This window comes from Humulus lupulus, chromosome 7 (assembly GCF_963169125.1).
Source record: "Humulus lupulus chromosome 7, drHumLupu1.1, whole genome shotgun sequence".
In the NCBI taxonomy this organism is placed as follows: Eukaryota; Viridiplantae; Streptophyta; class Magnoliopsida; order Rosales; family Cannabaceae; genus Humulus; species Humulus lupulus.
Genome location: NC_084799.1, coordinates 72,703,582 through 72,722,106, shown reverse-complemented (window position 1 = coordinate 72,722,106; position 18,525 = coordinate 72,703,582).

Here is an 18,525-nt window from a genome sequence, read left to right as displayed (position 1 = left end):
CGGCGTTCGATGTGAGGTCCGGTATGCCCACAGCACCTGGGGGAGCTGTTCTGGCCAGACTCCCTTGGCTCCATCCAGTCTCTTCTTAAGGCTTGTCTTTAGCGTCTTATTGATGGCCTCGACCTGCCCATTTGCCTGGGGATAGGCCACGGAGGAGAAATTTTTTACAATGTCGTGCCTCTCACAGAATTCGGTGAAGAGGTCATTATCAAATTGCGTTCCATTATCCGATACGATCTTCTTTGGTAGCCCGAATCGACAGATAATGCTCTTGACCACGAAGTCAAGGACTCTTTTTGAAGTGATTGTTGCCAGGGGCTCTGCTTCTGCCCACTTGGTGAAGTAGTCGATAGCCACCACCGCATAATGAACTCCTCCCTTTCTAGTAGGGAGGGCGCCAACCAAGTCAATCCCCCAAATCGCGAATGGCCATGGGGACGAGATCATCTTCAACTCGACCGGGGGAGCTCGGGCAACTATGGAAAATCGTTGGCACTTGTCACATTTTTTGACGTAGGAAATCGAGTCTTTTGACAGAGTGGGCCAGTAATATGCTTGCCTTAATATCTTCAGGGCCAAGCTTTGCCCCCAGTGTGATCTCCGCAAAAACCCTCGTGCATTTCCTGCAAAATGGTCTTCGCTTCGCTTGGTAGAACACACCGTAGGAGAGGCAAAGAGTGTCCACGCCGGTATAATATCCCATCTATCACTGTATACCTTGGGGTCTGGTATAGTCTCGCCTTGCGTCATTTCGCTCTTCAGGTAATTTTCTTGCTGTGAGATATTCGAGGATGGGGGTCATCCAGGTCGGTCTGGCATCGATCATCTCGACCTCCGCCCCGACTTCCTCTATGCTTGGTTTCTCCAAGAATTCTACCGGCACTAACCCCAAAGTCTCCGTCTCTCCAGAGGTAGCGAGTTTTTCCAGGGCGTCCGCGTTGGCATTCTGCTCCCGAGGTATCTGCTCGACTGAGCCACGCTCGAATGCAGATAGCTCGCTCTTTACCTTGGCCAGATAAGCAGCCATCTTGGTTCCCCGTGCTTGGTATTCACCTAGCACTTGGTTTACCACGAGCTGGGAATCGCTGTATCATTGGACGGAGCTGGCCTTCAGCTCCTGGGCCACCCTTAGCCCGGCCAGTAAAGCTTCGTATTCAGCCTCGTTGTTGGACGCTTTGAATTCGAATCTCAACACCAAGTGGAATCGATGTCCTTCTGGGGATATCAAAATGATTCCAGCCCCGGAGCCGTTCTCGTTGGACGAGCTATCTACGAAGACCTTCCATGAGGCCTGGACTAAGGAGGCCTGGGCTATGGAGGTCTGGGTTGAATCTTCCATAGGATCTTCTCGGAATCCTGTGCATTCTGCCACAAAATCAGCCAGGGCCTGGCTTTTTATTGCAGTTCGCGGTGTGTACAAAATCTCGAACTGGCTGAGCTCAATAGCCCACTTCAACAGACGTCCCAATGCTTCAGGTTTTTGCAAAACTTGCCTTAAAGGCTGATCGGTTGTGACATGTATTGAGTGGGACTGGAAATACGCCCTGAGCTTTCAGGAGGCCGTAATGAGACAGAAAGCCATCTTTTCCATCAATGGATACTGGGACTCAGCTCCGAGAAGCCTCTTGCTGATGTAATAGACTGGCTTTTGAGACCGGTCTTCTTCTCGGACTAAGACGGCGCTAGCTGCATCTTCCGTGACAACTAGGTAAAGGAAAAGAGGCTCTCCTACCGTTGGTTTGGACAATTGAGGCATACGGAAACCAGGTGGATATGCCGTTGCTGCTATGCTAGCGGCGAAGAGCTCAAGTTCGTCCCCTGAATCATACTCGTCTTTTTCTTTTTCTGATAGGAGCTTCCTCATCAGCTCCTCCATCTGAGCCAGACGCTCAAGGGTTTTGTCATGACTTCCTTGGTTGTTCCGGGGCTGTTCAACAGCTCCTGATCCATTGAACGCGTTTGGCGGGTTATTGTCCCTCCTATCTTGAGATAGGTTATATGGGACGTTCCTGCTGTCACGTACTTCGGACAGGTCTTCCCTTTGGCGAGCGCAGCTGCCGTTTCCAACTGGGTCTCCTCTCTGAGAGTTTAGGCGATCTCGGAGGTCACCTCTCGGGGCGGCCTGAGGACTTTGCGCCGAGCTCAAGCACTTGCGTAGGTCTCCGCCGGATAGATCGCTTCGGCGGCTCCTGGTCCAATAGCTTCCATTTGAGAAGCTCGGGGACCGCCGCTGGGGATGAGGATCTGGGACTTCTCTTGGCGCCCTGCTACGATGGGAAGGTCCGACGGAAGGAGGATTTCTCCTGCTGCTCCCATGAGCCGGGATGTCTCGGATAGGATGGGGAGGAGACGGGTATCTTATCGGTGAAGGAGGATGTCTGACCGGGGATGCGATCCTAGTCCCGTCAGGACGGATCAAGTTAGGTCGTGACCGCTCCGCTCTACCACCCTCCGCGTCCTGTGCTCGGCGGTCCGAGAGGGGCGCTGGACGGCTAGCCGGGGTGAGCTGTCGTTGCAAGCCCTCCCCGGATCTCCTTCGTGAACTTCCTCGAGCCCTCCTGGGTGCGCTCGAGGGCAGAAGTGAGCTAGGAGTTGAGGTCCGGACCGATCGGCTGTACTGCTGCTCGACCCTAGGAAGTTCCTCAAATGTGGTCTCCAGGTGGTGCGACGTGGGAGTAGAATTTGATGCTGGGGGTCTGACCGACCGACTGGGCCTGGACCGATTACCCCGGCGGGACTTATGAGTCTCGCCTTGCCTCTTTCCGACGTTGGCGTCGGTTGTAAGAGGGGGTAGTCGGGCCAAAACCTCTTGAATCTGCTGGTTAGCTTTCGCCAGCTGACTCCTCAACTGAGCATTTTCCATTTATACCGTCGTGTAGAAATCTAGGTTCGGATTGGGTGGCCGGGGAGCCGAACTTCCAGTGTCGTCTTGGCCCAGTGGCTGCTTGCCCGGCCGCTGCTGAACCTCAGGGTTATGATCATCGGACATGGCAGCATGGTGGGCCTCCTGTCCATCATGTTGGTCTGCTTCGTTACCATGTCTCGAGCGAGTGACTACCATGGCTGAGTATTTTTGATAGCACCAATCTAACAACTCTCAATGAAAGCACCAAACTGTTGAAGCGGTTCTTCGGCAACATATAATTATAAGAATAAGGAGAGGGGTTAGTGCTAAATAATGAACCGTAATAGATGAATGATCTCAAAGTAAAATGATAACACGAATACTTTTTTTAGGTGGTTCAAAGGTTAAAATCCTTCTAGTCCACCAGCCAATATTATTGATATCTCTCTGATATTCCTTACATGGTGTTTCTTTACAAATTAGAAGACGACCCTTTGCAACTCCCAGGGTCTCCATATTTATAGGGAGAGGGCACCTGGGAGTTGGCAAGGGAGGTCATCCCGTGACCTTCTTACCCATCATGTCACTTCTGTGACATTCATGATTAATTTATAAAACCTGACAATGAAGTGTGTTCTAATCAATAGGTAAGGGGGATAATGGGCCGCATGGCCCAACCTAGTCGTGGGTGCCTGAACACGCACGTTTAGGCTGCGTGTCCGAGAATTCAGGAATGGAGTATACAAGTGATGTCGGATATAGGCACATTTACATTGCGTGGTTGACTTTATAAAAGGTTAGAGGTGCCAACTCAAGCTTGTACCCTGAGCTTGATGTAACCTTAGCCCGTGGTGCCCATACTGCTGACCCGGTGCCTTAGTAATCGCAATAAACCTTTGGTTACCTCGAGCTAAAGAGGTAGAACCTCTCAACAGCAGCTCCGGATAGGTGGCTTCCACGTGGCTGATATAATTATGCCCTCTCTCAGCTCGCTAATAGCCCGTGGATATTTAGGGCGTACACCAACAAATTGGGGCTAAACCACTATAAAATTGGTCATGTTGTTTTTATTTTCTATTCAAGGCTATAGTCTTTATTGTCGTTTTTGCGTCTACTCGTCGTTGGTCAAAATCGTGGTCAACACATAATAATAATATATAATAATTATAGACAAATTCTTGCATTCAATTTTAAAACCCTTTTCAAAATATTTTATTAATTAATTATATAAAATAAAAAAACTAATAATTGATCACCATTAGTAATGGTACACGCATATGGCAATCCAAGAAGCCCAATGCGTGTAGTACTTTTCGTGAAAAATGGAATTTGATTTTTTTCATGCATTTTTATTTTAATTCATTAATAATTAGAAATTCAAAATTCAAATAAGGTATCATCTTTTTAAGGAAAAGATAAAACTTAAATTTCAAATTGCAAAATTCAAAATTTGAATTTCCATTATGATCTTATTATTAAATTAATAAGGTAATTTACTTATTTGGTACCATATGTTTTTGCAAAATATCATTTTGGTACCCTCTTTTTTCAATAATGCTCATATAGTACCATGTATTTTAAAATCATACATATTTGGTACCCTATACTCAAATTTGATTAATAAAATTTTATCAATATGACCAAACTGTCATCAATTATATGTAAATAAGTAATTAAATTTGAATTTGGAACTCATATAGTTGAGATCAGTTTTATTAAATTGGTAAAAATTTATTAATTAAATTTAAGTTTAGGGCACCAAATATATATGATTTTAAAATACAAGGTACCAAATATGGATGATTTCAAAATACAGGATACTAAATGAGCATTATTGTAAACACAGGGTACCAAATGGTTACCCACCTTTAATTAAATAAATATAATAATCAAAACCAATTTTTACTATCCATATTTATCCTTTCACACTTAATTAAAATAATTGATTAAAATAAATTTATTTTATTTCTACACAATTTCGAAAATTGCACAAATGCAATAATAAATTGTGTAACTTCAATTATCACACAATTGCACATTTATCTTGAAGAATAAATATTCTCTCAAATAGCTCATTCACAGTTTGACCCTTGTATCAACTCTTACCTTGGATAGTGTTGATAGAGTTGCCCCGGGGACCTATGGACCAATAATTCCAAGTTCCAATAAATAAAAGATTATTCACCAAAACTCTTTGATTCAATAATCATATTTATTAATCTCATGATTATTCCACTATAAATATGAGACTGCACTCTTGCGAATTAAAGACATATATTTACTGAGTACTTTATTGTAACCATAAAGTGTCCATTGATATAAATATTACATACAAATTAATTATCTATTAATGATTCATAATTAAGTGGGAATAAAATTATTGTTTTACCCTTTTAATTATATCTTGATTCCTAGTGTACCATTGACTTTACTAGTGAATGTTAATTCATAATCTGATTATGAATTTGATGTCAATAACATTTTCAACTCCAAAAGCCAACCCAATAGAGAATCATCATTCAATCTAGAAGAATGTATAGATTCCATATCTGTAAAGCTATGTCCCCAACTATATCACCATTGAGTCCCCAAAATAATAGTTTTTAGCCTGATCATTCTGATAAACCGTAACGCATGAACCAAATGATCAAATGACATATATAGGAGTTTGTTGTACCCTAAGAATTAGCACGAGTTTAATCACTCAGCTATGGGTACAATTGGCAGATGAATATATGAAAAAAGAAGACAAGTAGAACATCTAACTAATCATGATATGAGCAGCTCGAGCTAGGACTTAGCAGCACGGCATTCAGGTAATTGGCAGGTCGAATCTTAGCATGATGGCCCAGTTCGAGACATGTAATGGCCAGATTCCCTTTAGGGCACTTTGAATATGTTCAGATCGTGGAAACCTGGTCATGATGCATACTGAAGGATCCCGAGAGATTCGAAGGTACTCTATACGCTCATTAATGTCCAGGTTGCATTGCACATTTACTGTTAGGAAAATGTAATTTGCCTCAATGGAAAACGGTAAGAAAATTACAACTCTAGACAAAATATTACAAATAAACTTTAGATTGATTAAATAGTGTTACAACTCTTTGACTGAAAATACAAATAAACAATAGAAGAATTAAAAGAAGAGAATGAAGAAATACAACTCTAAGCAAAATGATACAAATAAAGTAAAAGTGTTTGAAACAAAAGAAATAAAAGAATTACAACTCTAAAAAAAAATACAAGTAAATAGAATAAGAATAATGAGAAGAAAATCAATTAGAAGAAAAATATAAGAACAAGAACAAATAACAAGAAACTCTCACTCAGACAACCAAAGTGAAGAGTGTTGGGGATCACAAACTTGAACAAGGTTTGAAACCTTTGTCCAAAAGCTTATTTCCCCCTAACTCAAGCACTAAGGGATCTCTCACAGATTTTGGAAATGCTTTCTGGAATAATCAAGTCTCTAGGTGTTTTCTAGTCAAGTGCTCTAATGGATAGAAAAGTTGTATCTTACAAGTGAGCAATAGGCTCCTATTTATAGAGTTTAGAGACACCCTTTGAATTTCAAATTCCACCAACCCCCATGGTTTTTACCAATGATTAATTTGATGTTTATGTAATTAAAAATGAGACTTGGGAGTTATTTGGGTTTTTTGAGCCATTCAGAAAGGTTGGAAAAAACTGAAAAAAGTTGGTCAGTTTTGCACCTGTGGCTGCGACCAGGAGCATCGGTGGTCGCGACCACCAACATCTTGTGGCCACTGACCAATTTCAGCACACAAAAATGTGTTGTTTTTCCAAACGGTTCCAATCCACTCCCAATTGATTTTGTAACCCCCAAAACACATTATTGGGGTTAAAATCATATCTCTAGCAGCCATTTCACATATGACTTTAAGAAATTCATCTTAATATTGTGTAACATCAAATCTACACAATAATTGGCAATATTTGGAAGTTACAAATTTGTGACTGAATTTGTAACACTAAGTATGTTACATATTTGAATATTCACACATATCTAAATATTGTAACTTTCTATTATATGTTACAATATGTGATACTGTTTGTCACATTTATTTGATCTAAAACATTATATTATAAAATAATATAATATTACATTATATTATAAAATAATATAACATTTACTGTCCAAGATAACATGAGTATACTCTGTTAGGCAATCATATCCCTATGTAAATGAGAATTATCTTTATTAAATGTTTACCATATTTATGCACACGGTTACCCAAACCTGTCCAGGAAATTCCACTATAAATATCAGGGACAATGGACAGGGAAGGGGACAACCTTTTTGTAATATTGAAACTTTGTAGAAATTGTGAGAAAGTAATAATATTGTCTCGTGGAGTAGGTGGATTTTAACCACTGAACCATGTAAAATTATGTGTGTAAGAAAGGGTTCATATAAGTTCATTACGATTTGCAAATAAACACTAATACTCTTATTAGAATTCTAAAGCTACTGTTGGCAAAAAACCGCTTCAACATAGTTCATAGTAATTTCAGGGTTAAGATCAGTTTGTATATGATCATCAGTTGATGTATTTTATAATACTATGAAACGATATTTAAACAAGTATTATTAAATCACATCTGGTCTAGTTCTACATACACTCAGCATGCAAAGTACATCCACTAAAGTGTCCTACTACACTAGTAACCCGGATCTAGGTTGCATGTATTCATAATACTAGTGGACCGTACTAGTAGTAATTAGTCTAAAGATTCTATAACTTTATTTTACTGCGAACTATTTAAGTTCATTATCTCAATCTTGATCATTTCATTCCAATATGGGACTGAGACCACATAGATGAACTTGAGAATTTTCTGATATTTACTTAATATTATTTAACAATAATATAGTACATAAGCTACATATATACAGTAATTCAATACATTCATTTATTTCATTAAAACCATTGTCAACTACAATTACTTTAAGGGCACAATTCCTAAAATTAACATATACAAATAAAACTCAAATTCACCTTGATTCCAATAAAATAGCTAAAAAATTATAAAGTGCTACATATATATTACAAAAATTAAATGTATAGATATAAATATAAAAATACTAATTTTAATATTGATATAAATTTGATAAACAAACAAAATTATAACTAATTGGGTAAGATTTTATTAATCAATCACCCATAAAAGAAATAATAATTGTTGGACAAATAAAATTGAATGAAAAAAATATTTTATTTATAGTCTACAAGTATAACACCCACAATCGTTTGTAAATCATGTATGATTTTTACAGAGAAAATTATTACTTAACATATATACAACTAAAACTCAAATTCACCTAAATTCTAATAAAATAGAGAAAAGAGTTCAAAAAATTATAGGATGTTACATCACCTCTTCAAAGCTTTCATCTACACGTATTATTTTTTTGACGTACGTTTTTTTTTCTTTTTTTTTGAGAAAAAATGTTTTCTCCTATTTCCTATTTAGCATATTAATAAAAAAAACTACACTAATAAATTATCATACACGTTATAAAAATATATGTTAACAACATATATAATTTATAAATTATTTATCATTTTTTTCTCATTTTTTATTCTACTTTTCTAATTTATGGCTATTAATTAATCAAGGGAAAAACTCTATCTATTTGCTCTTTTTTATTTTAATAATAATTATAATTATCAATTAAAAATATCTATATATAATAATACTAAATAATTTATCCATTTAATTTTTAACCTTTTGATCAAACATCTATATCTATATATTTTTATAAAGTAGAGCATCAAAAAGATGGTGTGTCACTCTAAAATTGCTTCAAAGTACTTTTTCTATTTTCTAAATTTTATAAAATTTTCAATTCTTCTTTTTCAAATTCATGATATTTAGTTAATTATTAAAAAAACTATAATATCTAAACTATCTAAATATCTAAAATTAAAAATTATTCACACGTTATTTTTTTTACGTACGTTTTCTCCTTTTTTTTTTGAGAAAAAATGATTTTCAAATATGATTATTATTTAATTAATAAAAAAAGAAAAAAACTATAATATCTAAACTGTCTAAATATCTATAAATCTATATCTATATATTTACTAGATACAAGTAACGTGCAATGCACACTTGCTGAGTTTTATTTATATAATTTATGTATCATTGTCATATATTTCAAATAAATAAACAATATTATATATAAAAGAATAGCATAAGCATATTAAATGAAAAAGTGAACCAAAACACTTTTTACGACTTTTTTTTAAATATATATATATAATATGATAACCTTTTTAAACGTAAATGATATTTTTTTAATAAAAATTAATTTTATGTATTATTATAATAATATTTAATTTTATATTGATATAAGTATTAAATATCTAGTTTTGTATTAAATATTATTATAATAATAATATTTTATAATATTTGAATTCATATTAATGTAATTAGTAAAAAATAGGATTATATATTATTATCATAATAATATTTTATAACATTTAAATTTATATTAATATAGTTATTAAATATCTAGTTTTGTATTATATATTATTATAATAATAATATTTTATAACATTTGAATTTGAATTTGAATTTATATTAATATAATTATTATATATGTAGTCTTATATTAAATATTATTATAATAATGATATTTTATAACATTTAAATTTATATTAATATAATTGATAAATATATATTTTTAAGTTAGTTTTAAAGGTATATTTTGTTAAATATTTAAAATATTCCGTTAAAGTTAACAAAACAAACCGTTAAAACTAAAAAAATTCGTTGTCTACACACTTATTATATAGAAGAGATATAGAGTAAAGCATCAAGTAGATGGCGTGACACTCTAGAATTGCTCCAAATCATTCTTTCTATTTTCTAATTATTAGTTAATTATTAAAAAAGAAAAATATTATAATATCTAAAATTAAAAATTATTCACAAGTTATTTTTTTGACGTGCGTTTTCTCTTTTTTTTTTTTGTTGAGAAAATATGTTTTTCAAATTTATGATTATTAGTTAATTATTAAAAAATAAAAAAAACTATAATATCTAAACTATCTAAGTATCTATAAACATCTAAAATTAAAATCTCTTTCACACGTTCTTTTTTTGACATACGTTTTCTCTTTTTCTTTGAGAAAAAATGTTTTCTCCTATTTCCTATTTAGCATATAATAAAAAAAATTAGTTGCACTAATAAATTACCATACACGTTAGAAAAATATATGTTAACAACATATATAATTTATTAGTGTACTTTTTTAATTTATGGCTATTAATTAATCAAGGGAAAAACTCTATTTATTTCTCTTTTTTATTTTAATAATAGGGTAGGTAACCATTTGGTACCCTGTGTTTATGTAAAGTATCGTTTTGGTACCCTGTGTTTATTATAATGCTCATTTGGTATCATGTATTTTGAAATCGTACATATTTGGTACCCTGTATTTTAAAATCGTATATATTTGGTGCCCTAAACATAAATTTAATTAATAAAATTTTACCAATTTAATTAAACTGATATCAACTATATGAGTTTCAAATTCAAATTCAATTACTTTTTTTTTTTTTTGCCCAGTAATTTAATTACTTAATTACATATAATTGATGACAGTTTGGTCATATTGATAAAAAAATATTTATCAAATTTGAGTTTAGGGTACCAAATATGTATGATTTTAAAATACATGGTACTATATAAACATTATTGAAAAAAGAGGATACCAAGATGATACTTTGCAAAAACACATGGTACCAAATGAGTAAATTCTCTTACTAATAATTATAATATATGTTAATTAAAAATATCTATATATAATAATACTAAATAATCTATCTATTTTTATTTTTAACATTTTGATAAAACATATATATCTATATATTTATATAAAGGAGGGCATTAAGGAGATGATGTGGCACTCTAAAATTACTCCAAAACACTCTTTCTATTTTCTAAAGTTTTCACATTTTTTAATTCTTCTTTTTCAAATTTATGATTATTAGTTAATTATTAAGAAAAGACTATAATATCTAAACTATCTAAATATCTATAAATATTTAAAATTAAAAACTCTTCAAACGTTATTTTTTGTACGTACATTTTTTTGAGAAAAAACGTTCCAAATTTATGATTATTACTTAATTATTAAAAAAAGAAAAAAACTATAATATCTAAACTATCTAAATATCTATAAATCTATATCTATATATTTATATAAAGTAGAGCATCAAGGAGATGACGTGATACTCTAAAATTGCTCCAAATTACTTTTTTTATTTTCTAATTATTAGTTAATTATTAAAAAATAAAAAAACTATAATATCTAAACTATCTAAATATCCAAAATAAAAAACTCTTCACAAGTTATTTTTTTGACGTACGTTTTTTTTTTGAAAAAAATAATTTTCAAATTTATGATTATTAGTTAATTATTAAAAAAGAAAAAACTATAATATCTATATTATCTAAATATCTAAAATTAAAACTATTCACACGTTATTTTTTTGACGTATGTTTTTTCCTTTTTTTATTTCTAAGAAAAAACGTTTTCTCCTATTTCCTATTTAGCATATTAAGAAAAAAATTAAAAAATAATTACACTAATAAATTACCATACACGTTACAAAAATATATGTTAAGAACATATATAATTTATAAATTATTTATCATTTTTTATTATACTTTTCTAATTTCTGGTAATTAATTAATCAAGGGAAAGACTTTATCTATTTTTTTATTTTAACAATAATTAAAATATATGTCAATTAAAAATATCTATATATAATAATACTAAATAGGGAATTTACTCATTTGGTACCCTGTATTTTTGCAAAGTATCATTTTGATACCATTTTTTTTCAATAATGCTCATATAGTACCCTGTATTTTAAAATCATACATATTTGGTACCCTAGACTCAAATTTGATAAATATGACCAAACTGTCATCAATTATATGTAATTAAGTAATTAAATTTGAATTTGGAACTCATATAGTTGAGATTAGTTTGATTAAATTGGTAAAATGTTATTAATTAAACTTAAGTTTAGGGCACCAAATATATACAATTTTAAAATATAAGATACCAAATATGTACGATTTCAAAATACATGATACCGAATTAGCATTATTGTAAACACAGAGTACCAAAACGATACTTTACACAAACACAGGGTACCCAATGGTTACCTACCTTACTAAATAATCTATCCATTTTAATTTTTAACATTTTGATAAAACACGTAGTACTAAAGTTAATTTTAATAAAAAGGGTCTAAACGGGTAATCAGAAAAAGAACACATGGTTCAAATAATCTATCTATTTATTCATATTTTTGACTTTTTGACGAAACACAAGGTCTGCAAGTTAATTTTAAGAAATAAAAGGTCCAAACGAGAAATCGGCTAAAATGCAAAGTTCAAAATGGTGTGAACACTTGCAAAAAATATAAATTATATAAATTTATATAATTTTCTTTTTATAAAGAATTTTTAACTTTTTGAATAAATACATGATCCAAAGGTTAATTTTTAAAAATAAAGTGTCAAAATGGGTAATTGACCAATATATAGTGTTAAAATAATCAGTCTTTCTATTTTTTATATTTAACATTTTGACAAAATACGAGGTCTAAAAGTTAATTTTTAAAAATAAATGATCCAAATGGGTAATCAGCCAAAATAACCCTTATTATTCAGATTTTTTTCGAAAAACCTACATGAGATTTGCTATACAATGAACACCATCATTAAAAAAAAACTATGGTCAAGACATCCTCACGTGTCCATGTAAGAAGCATGTTGTACGAGTATGATAAAAATGAATCTCTACTATACAATCTCAAAAAAAAAAACATATATTTTTTAATTATTACAAAAGACTTCAAGAAGCGTGGTTATGTTTTCTAATTAAAAATAAATAACAAGTTTTAATACCTATGTACATTAGGTGCTTTAAATAATTTTTTATTAATTTTAAAAGAAATAAGAAATAAAAAATAATGTATGGGGATCTAACTGATACAATTTGAAAAGCTTAGAGACCAAACTAGTAAAAAATTAACTTTTGTGACCTAACTAATATAATTTGAAAAGGTTAGGGACCCATCTGATAAAAAATCAACTTTTTGGAACTTAAGTGTTAAAAAATGTAAATAATAGAGATTGTAGCAACAAAAAAAAAACTCATATTTCATAATAAATAGAAATATTCAATTCTCATAGGGGCAATATAGGTCATGACAACTAAAAAACAATGCGAAATTAGTGAGTTTGAGTTTAACATAGACATGTTATATACAATTAGATTTCATGTCGACTCGCTAAACTCGAAATTGACTCATTTAACACGATTAGGTACAAAATTAATAAATTGGTCTTAAACAAGTTAACCAAAAATTAATCATTCATTAATGATAAAGTGTTTATCCAAAGACAAGTAGGCAAAATATTCCTGAGTGACAAACAACAAACATGTGGGGCTGACCATTAATAATGCCCTTTTAACTCGATTTTCTTGGGATCACAAAATAAATGATCTCCATACAGGTTGTACTAGAAAAGGATTAGGTATTATTATGCCACACATTCCTTCGTACCGGAGTGGCCTGCGGCCGCGTATGGTATGTTTTTATTAGGCCAGCATTAGTGGTCGTGGGATGCATCCATCCCAACTTCTCTTGAGAAGGTTTATTAGAGAGGTTTATTCCATATATCACCCTTTCATTTTTACACAAAAAGAAAAGTGTTCTCTTGCTTATAGATTTATTCCTGCCATTGAGAGTAAGAGATTCTTTATCAAACAACTCTGTATTACTCTAACAAGGGTGAAGTTCAAGTTGGTGTTGGGATTGAAAATGAATGCAGATGAGGTAGTTGCTGTGGAAATCCAGGCTGATGAAGTGGATGAAGTAGCAAACCAGGTGGAGAACTTGTCATTCGACGACTTCTCACTGCAACTTGAACCTGACACGAAGGCAGCAAGGGACGTCATCTCCAAATCTCTTGTAGGAAGGTATATTGCTAAACGACCGATCACAAATGGTCTCCTAAGGATTTTGTTTGGAAAAGTGTGGAAGTTTGCGCCAGGGTGGAAAATGCAACAAGTTGCGAAAGGAGTTTTTGTCTTCCATTTCACCAAGATTGAAGAGGTCACATTTATTTTGGATAACACACTGTGGTCACCATGTGATGGCTTTCTTTTGCTAACGAAGATGCCAGAAGATGGTATGTGGCAATCGGCCAACCTAAAAAATACATCAATATGGGTCCGTGCATTGGGAGTGCCACTCAAGTTCATGACTGACCCAAATGTTGTGAGAATAGCAAACAAGATAGGAGAGTGTATTCAAACCATGCCGGCTAGAAGGAAAGGTATTTTTCTAAATTGTTTCCTTCATTTCAAGATTTTGTTAAGCTTGGTTCTCCTATAGTGGTTGGTCTGTCCCCACTGGATGAAGATGGTAAAAAGGTTTAGTGCTATCTCAAATACGAAAGGCTACCTTTTGTATATTATAAATGTGGATTTATTAGTCATGAGGAAATCCATTATTCTGGAAAGAAAAGAATGATAACTTTGGATGATGGAAGGAGTGTTCCATTGTTTGGTCCATGGCTAAGAATTGGTTCATGGCTAAGAATTAGTTCATGGCTTGAGAATGGTTTCTCTGTTTTAGAAGTTGGGGATATTTATGATCAAATACAAATGGAGACAGATGATCAACCGCGCCTCATTCCCAGGGTTGATATTGAGCTAGCGCTAGAGGGGACAAAATTCCGCGTAGAGATAGTTGCACAAGAGGCAGCCCGACGTAAAGATCTGGTGGGCTCAGGGACAAGGGCTAACGGTTCTTCCACCGAAGGCAAGGACAGTGAGAACCACTTGAATGTGGGATTGATTGGTATGAATCATATGGGACGCATAATTATATAGGGTGGAAAAATCACATTTATAATTGACAACAATTCAAAAAAGATGGTGACACATGTCTTAGATGAGAGAATCGACCACATTGCAGCCATTTTTAAAAGTAACTTAGGTGAGGCTTCAGATTTGGATCAAGCACAACCTAGGAACCACATGAAAGGGTCCAAGATGAGACATCAGTCACACAGGCCCATTGGGTCTATTGGCATACCCACTAAATCAATATTTGGATACTCTCAGAATGCTTCAAAATCCAGAGTCACTGTTATACGCAAGAAACTCGATGATGGGAGTTTGGCATTGGGAAAGGGAGAATGTTTTAGCAATCAACCACATCAGTTAGAGGGTCTCTATGCTTTTGGCGAGAACAGTACGGCTGGGAGTTCCAAGGCTTTGATTGATGCTCTTCCACATAATGAATCTTTGTTGGGCAAAAGATGATGCAATGATCCTGAAGATAAGCAAGAGCGCTCTTTATTGCAAGGTACCACAACTCTTATTGACATCTCTTCTGAATCTGAAAATCCTACTAAGAGAAACAATGAAAACTCAAATGTTGAATTACCCAAAGAGGATTTTGGGGGTGGCCGAGGAGGTGAGCCTTATCAGGCTCCCTGAATCCTTATGAAAACCATGTCATGGAATTTTCAGGGATTGGGCCATATCCGTGCAATCAAGGCCTTGCTAGTTATAGAGTGTAACGTCCCAAAATTGCTAATAAGGCTTAGTACCTTAATTAGTGTGCCAGGAGGGCATAATTGGATTCTTATGTGTAATTATGATCTTTTGTCATTATATACGTGATTATGTGAATTATATGAGTTAGATTATGATATGATTGTTGATGCATGTTTATGTGTATTAAATATGCTTGTGGGCCCATTTCTGTTAGAAAAGGCATTTTCATAATTTTGACCTGCTGATGGTATATCTGTAATTTTATGTGCTATGTGATTGAGACCACATTATTATGTGGATATATTTGTGATACTCAGCACGAGACTATCCTAGTGAGAAATTTATCAGAAAAGTCACAACGGGAATTGTTGTCCGTGTTTTGGTTATCTGACATGTGGCAATTATGAGTAATTAGTGAGAGGTTATGAAGTCCTCGGGGTACGAGTTCTTCAATGAAGTCCATTCCAGCTAAGTTGTGGATGTCTCCAGGTGAGGCCACCCCCCGAGGTCTTCCCTCAAAGCGAGGATGTCTCTAAGTGAGACCACATCTCGAGCCAGTTTCTGAAGCATGGATACCTACAGGCGAGGCCATGCCCTGAGATCTTCCCTCAGGGAGAGAATGTATCTAGGTGAGGCCGCAACCCAAGGGGCCTTTCTCACTCGGCCATTCTCCAAGTTCAAGACCCCGGTCCTCGGGCTCAGAATTGATGCCAAATGCTAGTCACTGCGGGTGTGGGCCTCGAGAGGATCATTTGACAACTTTTGGTGAGCCTCAATTAGTGGTGTCGAGTTTGTACACTCGACAATAGGCATTTCCCACAACGCCGCCTGACATGGGAAAACGTGCACTGCACCCTGACATTCACAGATAAGTTCCCCATAAAGTTGGTGTGCGACTTTCTGCAATGGGCCCCATAGAATCCGCATGGGCCATAGTCTTTATTTTAGTGCGGCCCTTTTTGTATTAACTTTACATTAATACCCTAAGATGGGGGGAGTATGATATTAATGAGAGATGATTAACTTTAATGATCCCAGCCGCTATAAATAGGGATGGGGTATCTCCTTTTAAAGGGTTCAGTTTTTTAGAGAGAGAAATTTTGTACTCAGTGCAATATATAAGCTGCCTGAGAATCACCATTGAAGCTTGCTACTAAAAGCTTCAAGCTCACTAAATAATAAAGACTCATAGACTAGGACTCTTTTATAGCCTGAACCACGTGAAACCTAGTGTTCTTTCCTTATTTTTTCTTTAATCTCTCATATTAAGTTGGCAGTGAAAAAGGCAGTCAACATTGTGGTGCTTTCATTGAGAGCTTGAAGGAAGCTTGGAAAACAGTCATGGTGACCACTCGAAGGAATGCACCAGACAATACCACCCCTCACGTTGCAACTGATGGAGGAGAAACCAGTCACATGCCGCCACAAGACCACCCTGACGCAGTGGAAGACTACGACAAAAATGCCGAGTACGACAACATGGATGACGAGGGCGATGATGAATACTATAAGGAGGAATATCCTCATCCCATGGAAGCGGAGGAGACACCATAAATGGTGGCGCTCCGTGACCAGGTGGTCACTCAACATCAAAAGATCGACACCCAAGAGGGTAACATCGCCACCCTGCAGGAGATGGTTAATGCCATGAGGGCTACTCTGGTGGCCCAAGAGTTGTGAGTGGACTCCCATGGCAAAGTACCATCTGGGCAGCCAGCTGGTGTGCCTCTTATGCCCCCAGCTAGAATGCCACATGTCGTACCGGCTGGTGTGCCTTCTGGGCACCTGACTGAGATGACACGAGATCTGCCAGCTAGCATGCCTCCCGTGCACCCAGATAGAGATGGAACCCCACCTATGCCACATGATCGTGGCAAAGGTAAGGTTGACGATAACCCTGCTCTGAAATCAAAGAAGGCTCGTTGGAACCCCAAAGATAACTAGATCCCAAGGCCAGCTAGCGTAGGTGAAGGCCCAGGTGCCTGAGGACACCGGCAGGCCACCAACGCCTATGGAGTCAGGGGCATTCTGCCCAGGCACACCAATACGGATCGCGCGATGCTCGGAGGTGGTGTCCCCCAAGCACCTCATCATCACCACAAGAACAATGGCTGAGGGGCCAGCATGCAACATTTCCTTGTTGGCAGAGAGCGCATAATCAATATCTTGGTTAACAATGAGAATGTTGAGTTTGATAGGGAAATAGTGGTGAATCGTCCCAAGGACAATGGCGCGTTCCTAGGTCAGGCTGACCTGCGGGACGACCTTAATTCTTGTCGGTGCAATAAGACCCATGGGCATGAACCCAAGAAGAAAGGTCCTTCAGACCTCAAGGACAATCTCAACGGCCGAAGGAGAGACAACCCGGCATAAAGAGCCAACCAAGACCGCGACCCGCTCCGTGCGGAGTTGGAGAGCTTGAAGATGATCATGCTCAGAATTGCTCGACGACAGAGCCATGACGAAGAAGGGGAGCTGTGCACTCCTCACATAGTGGAACCCCCTTTGCCACAAGGTTTCAAGATGCTTGCCATCATGTCTTATGATGGCGGCATGGATCCCACCGACCACTTGTCAAAGTTCAGCATGCTAATATCGGTACATCACGTCTCCAAGGACGCCAAGTGTCATGTGTTCCTGATAACTTTAACAGGACCAACAAACGAATGGTTTAAAAAACACAGGCCGGGGTCCAGTCAGTCGTGGCACCAACTGTCGTCCTCTTTTCAGAGATAGTTTATAGCAGCTCGAAAGGTGAGCTTTGAGGTCAACGATTTGTCCAATATAAATCAAGGACCATTCACGACCCTCAAGGCGAATATCAAATGCTTAAAGGAGGAAGGTGCGAGGACCAAGAGGGTTGGCAATGGCCAGAAACTGATGGCTTTGTAGGCCGACATCCATGCGGGGTCCCCGTTGTGGGATGTCCTCCAGCAGAGAGAGTGCCAATGGCTCGACGATCATACGTCGAGCACAAGAATATATCAGCTAGGAGGATGCCCAGATTGGAGCATTTGGGAGGCCCATCTGTAACGCCCTAAATTCCCTAAT